Source organism: Podarcis cretensis (assembly GCF_951804945.1).
Source record: "Podarcis cretensis genome assembly, chromosome: 2".
Taxonomy (NCBI): Eukaryota; Metazoa; Chordata; class Lepidosauria; order Squamata; family Lacertidae; genus Podarcis; species Podarcis cretensis.
In genome coordinates this window covers 87,634,059-87,646,563 of record NC_137171.1, presented here as the reverse complement: position 1 = coordinate 87,646,563, position 12,505 = coordinate 87,634,059, and the positions used below count along the sequence as shown (strand labels likewise).

The 12,505-nt window shown below is 41.6% G+C and overlaps 1 long non-coding RNA gene across 1 annotated transcript in view; it reads left to right on the top strand.

Annotated features, from left to right (window-relative positions):
- The first annotated feature begins 2,107 nt into the window (after positions 1 to 2,107).
- The window catches only part of LOC307209492, a 15,847-nt gene continuing 5,449 nt past the window's right edge, over positions 2,108 to 12,505 (top strand). Inside the window, exons 1-2 of the long non-coding RNA XR_013835610.1 lie at positions 2,108 to 2,329; positions 4,935 to 5,041. This is a non-coding gene — a long non-coding RNA (uncharacterized lncRNA). The remainder of the gene's footprint in view (positions 2,330 to 4,934; positions 5,042 to 12,505) is intronic.

Below are 12,505 nucleotides of genomic sequence, written 5' to 3'. Positions count from 1 at the left end.
CAGTACATTTCCGAGCACAATTCAAAGTGTTGGTGCTGACCTTTAAAGCCCTAAACGGCCTTGGCCCAGTGTACCTGAAGGAGCATCTCCACCCCCATCATTCTGCCCAGACACTGAGGTCCAGCACCGAGGGCCTTCTGATGGTTCCCTCTGTTGGTTTCTGCTCTCTTCACTGTGCAGCGAAGTGCTTGTCACGAGACAGGTGTTTACATTCCACAGTCTGTGCTGTTGGAGTTTCTCACGGGAAAGGAGACTGGATGTGACGTCCACTGGTTTCCTGTTTTTCACTGTTCTCACAGAGTTCTCTCCGTGCTTTAGAGGAGAGAGGATGCTTTCTCTGCTCCGGCAGAGGCAAGATGTTTTTCTGTAATCTACCAGCTTTGAAGTGTAAATAAAGTAATATAGAGTATGTGGCACGTACTCCTCATCATTCCGCTGTGCACGGGCTACTGCAATTTCAACACCCTCACTGCTAGAAGCAAAGCTACAGGGAACCAGGCAGAGGGCCTTCTTGGTAGTGCCACCCGCTCTGTGGAACGCCCTCCCATCAGATGTCAAGGAAACAAACAACTGACTTTTAAAAGACATCTGAAGGCAGCCCTGTTTAGGGAAGTTTTTAATATCTGATGTTTTATCATGTTTTTTTAATTATTTTTATTAATTTTTCATTAATAATATTCCAGTTAATAACATACCAAATCATACCACAGCATAACACCAATAATAAAGCCAATTATACATTTCAAATTAAATAATTTAAAGAGGACTTCCCATGTTCTGGCCAGAGGGAGGAAATATTTTATTCTTGTTCATGCATTTTTCTCTGTTGTTTATTCCCAATATCATTATGTTTTATCATGTTTTTAATATTCTGTTGGGAGCTGAGTGGCTGGGGAAACACAGATGGGCGGGGTATAAATAAATTATTATTATTATTATTATTATTATTATTATTATTATTATCATTATTATTATTATTATTAAGGTTCCAGGTTAAATCTCCAGCATCACTAGGAAGGGCTTGAAAAGACCCCTGCCAGTCAGTGTAGACAATACTAAGCATTAACAAAAAGAATCACTTTTGTTGTTGTATTGATTGGAAGTCCTCACTTAGTCCCTAGAACACAGGAAGTTGTATTAGACTGAGCCAGACCACTGATCGATCTGCCTCAGTATGGTCTCTGCACTGACTGGCAGCAGCCCTACGGCATTTCAGACAGGAATCTCTCCCTGCTCTACAGGGAGTTGCCAGGGATTGAACCTGTGACCTTTTGCATGCAAAGCAGAGCTCTGCCACTGAACCACAGTCCTTCGCCTACCAGCCTCAAATTCAAAACAGCTCAAAAGACCCAGCCAATAATTAAATGCTGAAGTTCTGATCCTAAATCTGTTCCTTCTCTTTATTTTTTTTTAATATTTATTAAGATTTTCCAATTTTATACACAAAGAAACACAATTAACAAAACAAAAAGCAAAAATACACATTTTAAGAGAAAACAAAACAAATATAATTCCCAATTCTTATTTCCATTACCTTATATCCCGGACCTCCTCTCACCTCCCCCTTTTGTATTCCAGTTCAAATTCTTAATTCAGCAAAATCCTTCTTGCCACATTGATGTAACTTATTTTAACTTATTATTCCACCTTTACATTACAGCTGGTAACCATTTAATTTCTGTCCAACATCATTCTAACTTTCATTAATTTTGCAATATTTCTGTAGATAATCTTTAAATTTCCTCCAATCTTCTTCCGCCGACTCTTTCCCCTGGTCTTGGATTCTGCCGGTCATTTCCGCCAATCCCATGTTCCTTCTCTTTAAGGAATTCATTTACTTTATTTTTGTTTTCACTTCACATGATTTGTATACTGCTTAATTGTTAACATCTTTAAGCAGTTTGCATAAAACAACCTGCTTGCATCTTGGATGTAACAACATCTATTTAATTATTTTAGATGTATGCTCCAAACTATTGCAGGATGGGGAAACAGAGATTTAACATAATGCATCTATGCTATAAAATGTGCTAAGCTTAAAGTGACCATTTTATATACCCATAGTCATCCAACAAATATCAGAACTAACAGAAAGGGCGTACATATTTCCTGTAGATATTATAACATTAGGGATTCTGCTCCATATTTTAAACAGAGTAGTTCCAGGCCAGGATTTACACAAACTTGGGAGCTCAGGAGCCTAGGTGTGTGGGTGGGGAGCAGCTGCAGTTTTCGCTTGGGCTTTTCTGTGTTAGAGTTTGTTCTCAATTAAACAATTTGATCACCATCCTGCATGTAAAGATTACATCTTACACCTCCAAGAAGCATGGTGAGTTGACAGTACGTACATTATTAAGCCGCACTTGGTTGATCTTAAAGATCATGTGTCAGAGGGATCCTATTTGTACTTTTAGGCTGACATTTTAATAATCCTCTGTCTTGCGGATGTTTCTTTCCCTTGCCTTCAACACCTGGGGGAAAACCTGTTTGTTCGCTTTGCTCTCTCACTAATGTACAAACGGTTTGCTCATTTAACAACCAAGTGCACCAATTTCCTTCTATCAAATGTTGGAAGATATCAGTCTGTTTCCAATTTGGGTTATTGAATGCTGAATTCTTGCCACCCGGTGCTGAGTTTTTGCATCCTTTCCTCTGAGCTCAGTTATAAAACTTACCCCATGCAGCATTTTATATTTGCTCCTGCTAATTTCCCGTGCTACAGAATGGATGCCCATCTTGACAAGATTCGTATAAATCAGCATTAGTTATTTTGAAATCCACACAGCTGATGCACGCAAAACCAAATTTGTCCCAGAATGAGAACTAACTATATTCTATACTCACACATTAACACTGAAATCTTATGCATGCTTACCAGGGAGTAAGCCCCACTGGACCAAGTAGTACTTACATCCAAGTAAAGAGGCATAGGATTGGGGGGGTCAAATTTGCTCCCCAAGAGATGAGTAACCTCTGGCTCTGGCATCTGTGAACAAGCTATTAAAATGACTGAAGTCAGCCAAGCAGATGTCCATGTAAGAGTGAATTTAAGTAAATTCATTAAGGTAAGGATCTGCTGCCCAGGGTGATGCTAGTCCCTAACTTTTAGAAGAATTTCCTATATTTTGGATAATCTTGTGTAGGGCTATTTAAGACGTCAGAATGGAAAAAAGTGAAGCGTAACCTATATTTATCTGAATTTGGATTCATGCATAAAAATCAGGATACACAAATCTGTGTCCTCTTTTTAATTAAATTTTAACTTGTTATTTACTGCTTAATTGCTTCTCAGGATGTGCAAGTAGCCACCCCATGGACCCCATTTTGGGGAAGCCAACATGATGGCTGGATGCTGTTGAAGTGAAAGCCCTACTACCAGCACAAGCAACTTTGGACCGGGACCTTCAGCCATCTTCCGATCCCCAGTTTGGATACTTTCCTTTTATGCTTCTGGGTAACACTGTCATCTCTGACCCAACAGTGTTGGCAGGTTTTTGAATCACAGCATGAACCTGCAAAAATCTGTTTTAGCAGATGTGGTAGTAGGTCAAGGATTTATTCGCACTCATGAACAGAAATGCCCCTCCCTTGCATCCTTCAACACTTTGCAAGAAGTGGGGGAAGGCACCTTTCATATCTGTAGCTGGAGTCAGCTTGGCAACAAGGAAGCGCTCAACTTTCCTGTGAGGAACAAAATATAAATAAACAAAGACACCAGAAATAGCAGCACAAAAGCAAATCTGCCCACCAATGCAGACATTTCCTTACGGGTTTGGAATAATGTCCACAAACGGCAGCTCAGGATAGACTAGAGAGAGATGGGTTGAATTTATCAGGCAGGGCAAGGAGAAACTGCTGGCCCATGCAGAGAGGAGGAGGGAGGGGAGGCGAACCAGATGGGACCTAATAGGTCTTTTCCATCTCTGATTTCTATGATGTACAGCACATAAAGCTAGAAGCAGCAACGGTTGAAATCGATGCTGAGCCAGAACTGAGCAGAGGGTTTTTAATCAATCTCAAAGGCCATTTATTGTGAAGATTCAACAAAACGACAGAGATTATCACTACGACACAAGGAGCCAGGACACGGAAAGCAAGAAAAGAGCACAGAGAGGTTCTCTTGGGAAGGTCTGAGTGTGCTGCCTTGGCCTCTTTCTCAGACTTAATTGCAACACCGAGGGAGTGGAAATAAAGATTTTGGGGAGGGCATAATTTCTCCCCAATTCCTGATGGCTAAAGATTTCAGAAAGGAAAGCATTTCTTTCTGTCACAGTAATGGGAAAGTTACAACACAACAGCTTGGTAACCTACACACACATCCACACACCACTTACAAGGTCCTGATTTGTGACTGAAGATCAAAGTAAATTATAGCAATATCATAACATTATGCCAGACTAGTGTCATCCAGCCTGGTGTCATCCATATGTTGCTGGGCTCCAACTCCCATCATCCCTGATCACTGGCCATGTTGATTGGGGTTAGGAATGGATGAATTTGTCATTTATCCAAGTTCAGTCCTCCACATTTCTATATTGCTTTGCAATATTGCTAACCCTTTTAGTGTATGTTTCTCCTAATACACACCTTTTTTTTTGTATGCAGTGTTGCTTAATATACTCATTTTAGAAGCAATTTTCCTTAATAGAATGTATTTTTCCATGTTGTTTTCACCAAAATATGCATTTATACTCCTTTGCACACATTCTTTGGTTGGGAAACTGCGTTGCAAAATTCACAGCAGTGTGAACATTAATGAATGGCTGCTTTTCGGTTTACGTGTTTTTATGGAAAGTGAAGGTTATGTAGCTTCACATTAAAATGTGGCAAACCCCCCCCCCAGGTGAGTGGGGGTCATGGGAGTTGTAGTCCATCAACATTTGGACAATAAATTTGACCACAAGTGTATGAATAAAGGTTTCATTTAAATCTAGGAGAAGTCTCACCCGATTTTCTCAGTGGTAATTGGCTGGACTAAACCTTTTGTTGTGTAACGCTATGGAGAATGAAGAGGCAAAGCTTCTCATGACATGATTACTAGGTACGTCGCAGTTGAGCTTCGGTGGTTTTAGAAGTGTCATAATTACATTGATATGGTATTTCTGAAGAAAATATCGGCAAATGAAAGAGGAAAAGTAAGAGTTTCCAGAGTTGTTAGCAGGTAAGAGACTCTAATGCTGCTCCTAATTGTGCTTCTTCCACACTTGGGAACTCTCAAATCTTCTGTTTCTTTGATATTTCCTTGCTCAAAGTTGAAAGACATTGCTTTCATCCATAAAATACTAAGATATGAAATGCATATTGACACTAGAGCTGTCAAAACAACCTTCCTGCCCCCTCTACATTTGTTCTCCTTCTCTCATAATGCTAGAATATAGGGTCACCAAATAAAATTGAGTGGCAGCAAGTTCAGGACACACGATGCATAATCAGTTTATGGAATCCACTTCCCCAAGATCTGATAGTGATAGCTAGCAAGCTAGATAGTTTCACAAAAGGGCGAAACACATTCTTGAAGCACAGCTCTATCAAAGGGTCTTAGCTTTAGTAGCTAAATGAAACTCGGATCAGCAGATCTGCCTATTTTTTACAGTACTTTTGCAAGTTTTTTCACATTCTGTTCGGCTCCACTTTCACATTAATCTGTAAATATTTTTTAAAACCATCTTTAAATATTTAAATAGCATTTAAATGCTGTGTATTTGTCTCTTGCTTCAATTGTCTCCTTTGTGCCATATTCGAGAGATACCGTTTCAGTTTCTGTTTTCAGATTGTTGGCATGTGGTTCTTTGAGGAGTTTGTTTCTTTGTTGAAATGGGTACAGGAATGTATTGATTCATCACTGATATGTTATATGTCTGTGATTCGACTTGTGCTCTTCAGGTTGGCTCAATGTCTTGTGTTATCTGCTGTTGCTTCCCTCTTGCTTATTGTGTCACCATTGTGCTCTGAAATGTGTGATCTGTGGGAGTTAAATATATGTAGTTGGTTCTGCTATATGACAGGAACATAAGCATACACAATGGTTGCATATCTTGGGTGAAGAGGATTCAGATAATTAAAAAAAAGATCTTAAAGGGTTGTTGTGTATAGCCTACATTCTTTTAAAAATAGTGGGGTCCTCTGGCACCATTAAAACATTTTACAAAAAGCATAACCACCACAGTGTTGACAAGTTGGATACAAGGAACCGTGACCAGAAATAAACTTGGCAAAGCGGAGCATCCCCATGCTCTCCTCTCCTTGCAAGCCCCACCACTGACAGTCCCTTCCATGACCCCAAAGCTTCTCCAGAGCAGCATGGGATAGGGCACAGAGGCTGCAATAAATGCTCCAAAACAGGCAATGGCCCTCCATGCATGGAGGTCTCTACTCTTGGAAGGTACTTCCACCTGATGTTTGCCACTACCAAAGCAAAGCAGAATAAGGTGGCAGTTGCAGGGGGTGGGGCCACTGAGGATCAATGGTAAGGTGTTGGAGAAAATATCTATGCGTTATGTGACTTGCCCTAAATCTGTCAGTGATTCTTTAGCTGTGATTCCTGAACTGCATAGGGTTAGATGAGATGATCCTACTTCTATGATTCTGTGATTCTATACTGTTGAGTCTTGCCCCGTTTTTGATGCCCGCTACTTGTTTATAATTCATTCAAATGAACATTCTGTTACCCCCTACCCCCAGGAAAGAAAACCATCATGGATCTACCACACCAATGTCAGCGTCATTTTGTGATGAGGTTTCTGGGACCAGTTCTCATTTCCACAGCTAGAAAACTAGGGAAGCTGCAACAAAAAAAAGACAGAGAGAGCACTCCCAATTCTGACATCACTTGACAGAACATGTCTACTTGATTGTCTACTTGACCAACTGACAGCTATCTCTCTCCTTGGAAGGGTGCTGGGGCATTGAGTGGGTGGACTGAACAAAACTGAAAATGGCTGACCCTTTCCTTCTGAGATTGAAATCATCTCACGTTTCCTCACACTAATAAGATACCCTAACCTGCTGCCTGCCAACAGAAATCCTCATTAAGCCACCTTGAGGAAGAACATCTACTGAAAGTTTCTTCATCTCTTCACACTTTCTGAAAGACATCCAATTAAGTATACCTATGCTGTCATGTGCCAATGATTCACCTTAACTCTCAGCACAAGGTACCCACTTCTCCAAATGTGAACCCTGATTCCCACTTGATCAATCAACTCCTCAACGGGAAACTAGTGGTAGCGTCACTTGACTCGAAATCTTCACTGACAGCTCTCAGAAACATATGACAGGTTTCTCTCAGCTTTCTAGAAAAAGAATTCAAATGTTAGAAACACTGTAGAGCTATAGTATATTGTCCTAGAGTTTATAGGAAGCTGTAGTAGCCTCCTGTGGAGATAGACTCTTTGGGGGGGGGAGCAATTAAATTAGGGACATCTGGCATGCACCTGGGAGGCTTTGCTGCCAACTATAAGGGGAAAAATAAATTTCTCTCCTGATTTTGATTTAAATGGAGACAAATTGCAATGTTGTAACTTTTAGATATCCTGTATTTTTCAGAGTTGCATAGAATTGAGAAATACATTAGGCATGGCTTTCCCATCACAGTGCAGGGGTGAAAGAGCCACACCTATTTTAATGTTCCTTTAAGGTAATTATTAAAGATAGAATAGCACCCCCTTCCCATATCATCCTAGCAATCTTACATCCGCATGGAAAAATAACAGAATTCATTGGGACCTCTGCTTGTATGCTTACAATATGTACAGGAACAAGAGGAAGTGGGAAAACTATCTAAGGGCTACTATGTTTCCCTTAAATGTGAATCAAGAAAAGGTAAAGATGACATGAAGGCCCTGTCTCCACACAATATGGCACCTCCCAGCCCTAACCTGGATGGTCATAAAACATCAGAGCAGCTTACAGAAAGTGTGGCGCAGTGTCAGACTAGGACCTGGGAGACCAGGCTTCAAATCCCCACTTGGCCCTGAGGCTCACTGGGTGACTTTGGACCAGTCATTGCTTCTCAGCCTAACCTACCTCACAAGGTTATTGTGGGGATTAAATGAGGAGGTGGAGGACCATGTAGGCCATCTTGAGCCCCTTTGGAGAGAGAGAGAAGTGGTATATAGATGCAGTAAATAAATAGAATTATGAATAAATAAAATTATCAGTAAAAACATACAAAAACAAATATTTAAAATAATCAACAATAATTAAAATCGGCAATAAGCCAAAACCTGATGAAAGCATTTGGCAGCTTCTATATGTCTGAATAGGCTTGCCTAAACAAAGATGTTTTGAGTTGGCACCGAAAAGAGTTAGGTGCCTGCCTGCCTGCCTGCCTGCCTGCCTGCCTGCCTGCCTGCCATCAATAGGCAGGGAATATAGAAGTGCCCCCTCTTTGCTTATGTGATTAAAAGCCTCCTCAAGGACATTATTTTTCAGCTAGGCTTTCAACCTGCTGAGCATAGATGTTTTACCAATCCCTTGATTTGAGTCTCTTTTATCTTCTGTGACATGTTTCTTCTCTGCATTTTAAAGATGGGTTATTAGGTGGGCAGAGTGTGCCTAAGAGTCACTGTGGTGAAGGAAGAGCTGCTGGTAGAGCCACAGCCACATCCATTGCCCCACCAGTTTGCTGCAGCCAGGGTGGGAGGTGAGCGGGCAGCCATTCCTTCTTCCCTCCTGCCTCTGCACCATCCCAAGGCTGGCATATATCTCTGTGCCATTCCAGAGGATGTGTCATGGAAACATGGAGGGCTACCCATAACACTCCTTCAACACACTCAGTTTTACCTGTCACCTGTTGCAGATATTAATATTGTGCAATTTGGAGCAACTGGAAGCATAGGACCGGACTCCTTTTGGAAATAAAGCATTTTCCAGGTCCATAAAGATATTATTTAAATTTTACTAGAAAACTTTCTTCATAACAGAATGAAAACATCAAATGTACATAAAAATACCTGTACAGTGACTTGTGCTGTCCAGCACAGGCTCAGCATCTTAGAAAGTATGAAAGGTCTCTGTCTCTCTATCCACAGCCTGCATTCCTGCCTTTATTGGCCTTAGGCTGCTTACTCTCCCTTCAGGAGAGTTTCACTTGATTGAGTTTGGGAGACAAAGACTAAAGGCAAGTCCCTTTCAAAATGGAGATTTGCAACTCAATACCTTCATCACGTGATCTAAAGTTACAACACTCACATGTTAACTACCAGAGAACAACAGTTAGTTAATCATCAACTTAGAAAGAGCTCAGTGTGCTCTACTTGGCTTTAATACAGCCCCATGGCAAAGCAGCATGTTAAACTTTCTGCAATAAACCTTTAGCAATTTTTCATTTCAGTTTCAATTAAACAGTCATACTTAACATTCCAATCGCTGGAAAATGGATGGAACATGCACTGATGGAACATGCACAGCAGCCAAGCTCTCTGTCCACGTGCTGAGGAAACTGGTTGCATATGAGTTGCCCTGCTAGTAGTCCTCCCTCCCCACCAGTGGAGCAGTAACCTCCATGGCTTCCTGAGGACCTTCCTAAAAACAGCCTCAAGGTAGTGACAGGATTGCTTCTGGGCTTGTTCCTTAGAAGCTGTAAGGCATGGGTAGGCAAACTAAGGCCCGGGGGCCGGATCCGGTCCAATCGTCTTCTAAATCCGGCCCATGGACAGTCTGGGAATCGCGTGTTTTTACATGAGTAGAATGTGTCCTTTTATTTAAAATGCACCTCTGGGTTATTTGTGGGGCATAGGAATTTGTTCATTTTTCCCCCTTCAAAATATAGTCCAGCCCCCCCCCCTCGCAAGGTCTGAGGGACAGTGGACTGGCCCCCTCCTGAAAAAGTTTGCTGACCCCTGCTGTAAGGCTCCCTCAACATTTATTTATTTGATGAAATAAACCCTTTCAATAAATAAAATCAACAAACCAGAAGATTTTATTGTGGTTCTTTTGGGCACCAGCCTGTTGCTCAGTGCCTTCCTGGGACAGTGCATCAAAGCACCACTCCACACACGGCGCTTGTAGCAAAGCCAAAGGTTAGCTGTCAATAGATAAATTGTGAAGGCAATGGAAATTGGTCTTGCCAGGCAGAACGGTGGGCAGAGTAATGCTATTTTCCCCTTCTATTCCCTGTTCTGTTCCAACGTGTGCATGTTTGCATTTTTCATCACCACTTTCATTTCAAAAACTTTCATGCCTCGGCAATGAAGAATGAATAGTAGAAATAAGCTGCTTGAGAAGTTGAAAAGGGGAGTGGGGTGGGGGAGAATCCAAACAACAGAAATAGTCCCTAATCTTTCTTTAATGTATCTCTTCTTCTTGCTTCCTTTCCCCCCCCCTAGAATGGAAGAGAATGAGGAATAGAGGGCAACGGAAGAACCTTGCTGAATAGCCCAACTATAAAAACACAACCACAGTTACTAAAAGCCCAATCTATTTTCAAATGATTTGCTCTAATGGAATGTTGCTGTACATCTTTTGATGAGACAGGAGTCTATTTAAAAAGACAGGCGCTTTCAAATGTGCTTTTAAACCCCGTCTGTCAATTAGAACAACATCAAGGGTTCAGTGGCTGGGAAAAAAGATGACAGTAATGAAGCGCTGGGAGGGCAACAAGAGAGAAAAGACATAAATCCAGTGGCCAGAGAGAGAGAGAGAGAGAGAGAGAGAGAGAGAGGAAAGAAGGGGAAACAAAACTGAATTTCAGAAAGGAAGGCAGGGAGGAAAATAAAGTGGAAGGGTTTTGCATCACAGGTAAACCGAAGCTTCTCGAGTATTTGTTCCCCCTCAAAGAGATATAGCTGAGCAGAGAACAAAAATATTTTATAGTAATTACTAAAGTCTGCTGCTGCCAGCTAAAGTGTGTAGTCCTCTACCCAGAGGCAGAACTTCATTTGAGACAAGTCTTCCTAGAGCTAACGTAGGAGGGTGTTGCAGAGCATCTGAAAAGTAGCTTTCCTTCACGACTGAGTCATCACAAAGCACCCTCTATGCATCTACTGTCAGGAAATGACCCAGAACTCTTGAACCCCACCGCCTCTTACTTTGGAAATTAAGAAATAGGGCCAATATGAAAGGGCAGAAATCTCAGCATCTTAATGGATACCGACAATTCCCCTTCCAATGGCTTTACTGGAATTGCCAGTGTTTAAATTCAATGAAGGGTGAAAAAACAGTGTTAAGAAAAGCACATTCAACTTTAAAAACAACAACAAAAGTCCCATTTATATGTGTCTTGTCTGCTAACATTTTAGGTATTTGAGAGAGAGAGTAGGTGCAGGCCATGATGGGGGGGGGTGATAGAAGCTGCTAGGGAATCTCCAACGTTGTGGGAGTGAACTTCTACTCATGCAATGGGACTTCCCTCTCCCCTTCTCCTCTCTTAAGGATCACAGCTTTGCTCTGGAGGGTCCCCTCAATCCTCTGGAGCAGATTTAGGTTTATACAGGGGGAGGGGGAAGGGGGAAGGGGGAAGTCTCATTGCATTAGCAGAAATCCCTTCTGCTGAAAGATGGAAACTGTGTTCAACCCATCAAAAACAAGAGAATGCATCCCCTCCCCGAGCATGTTACTTCTTTGGTGAAAAACTAGCAATCTGCTCTGTAAGAAACAGCTACTGTATAATGAATTTGTGGTGGTGGCATGGACAACTTATTTAGATATATGGCATGCATACATACAAAACTGTCTTCTGGATGAGATTGGCATCTCATGGCCACTGAGTTCAACAGGTAGGCACACACAAAAGTCAAGATGTTATTTTCACTAATATGTTCATTTATTTATTTTTACCTTCCCACCTAATACACTGTCAGGATGCTGTCAGCGGCTCCCAGGAAAGTATAAACATAAGGGAAGGTTTCTTATTGTCCCTTTTTATCCAATCATTACAGAGAGAGGCTATAGAACCCAGCCTCATGGATAATGGTGTTGTCCCAAGTGAATCTCCACCCCCGTCTCTCCCACTTCCTCATTCATCACTTCTACGGGTGCTGTTATATGCCCTCTGTCTTCTAGCTCTTTGCTCTCCTACTTTCAAGGCTCGCCGGGTTCGGGGGAAGGTCTGGAAGGCTTTCCAATGACACTGTGTCCGTCAGCTATCACCTTGCTTCCTCCTCCTCCTCTCCTATTATTTCCCAACTTTGCCCTTCATCTGCCTCTGAGCTGTGATCTCCCGCAAACCACTGTTGTAAGTCTATGCTGTCTTCCTCTTCCTCCTCCCTGGAAGGGTCAGGGTGGGGAGGCAATCTCTACCATTCCTCTTCTGTCTAGTCCCTGACATATACATATTTTTGTACATATTTTTGGGTTGTAGAACTGCATCGCAAAATTCAGAGAAGTGCAAATATTTCCTGCATATCACGTTGGTATTGCTTCAGGAAGCATAGGTTAGGTAGGATTGCAGTAAAATGTGAACCATTTCTCTCATTTCAATAATAATAATAATAATAATAATAATAATAATAATAATAAATGATAATAATGGAAATGTCTGCCAGTCTTCATCAGGAAGCTGTTC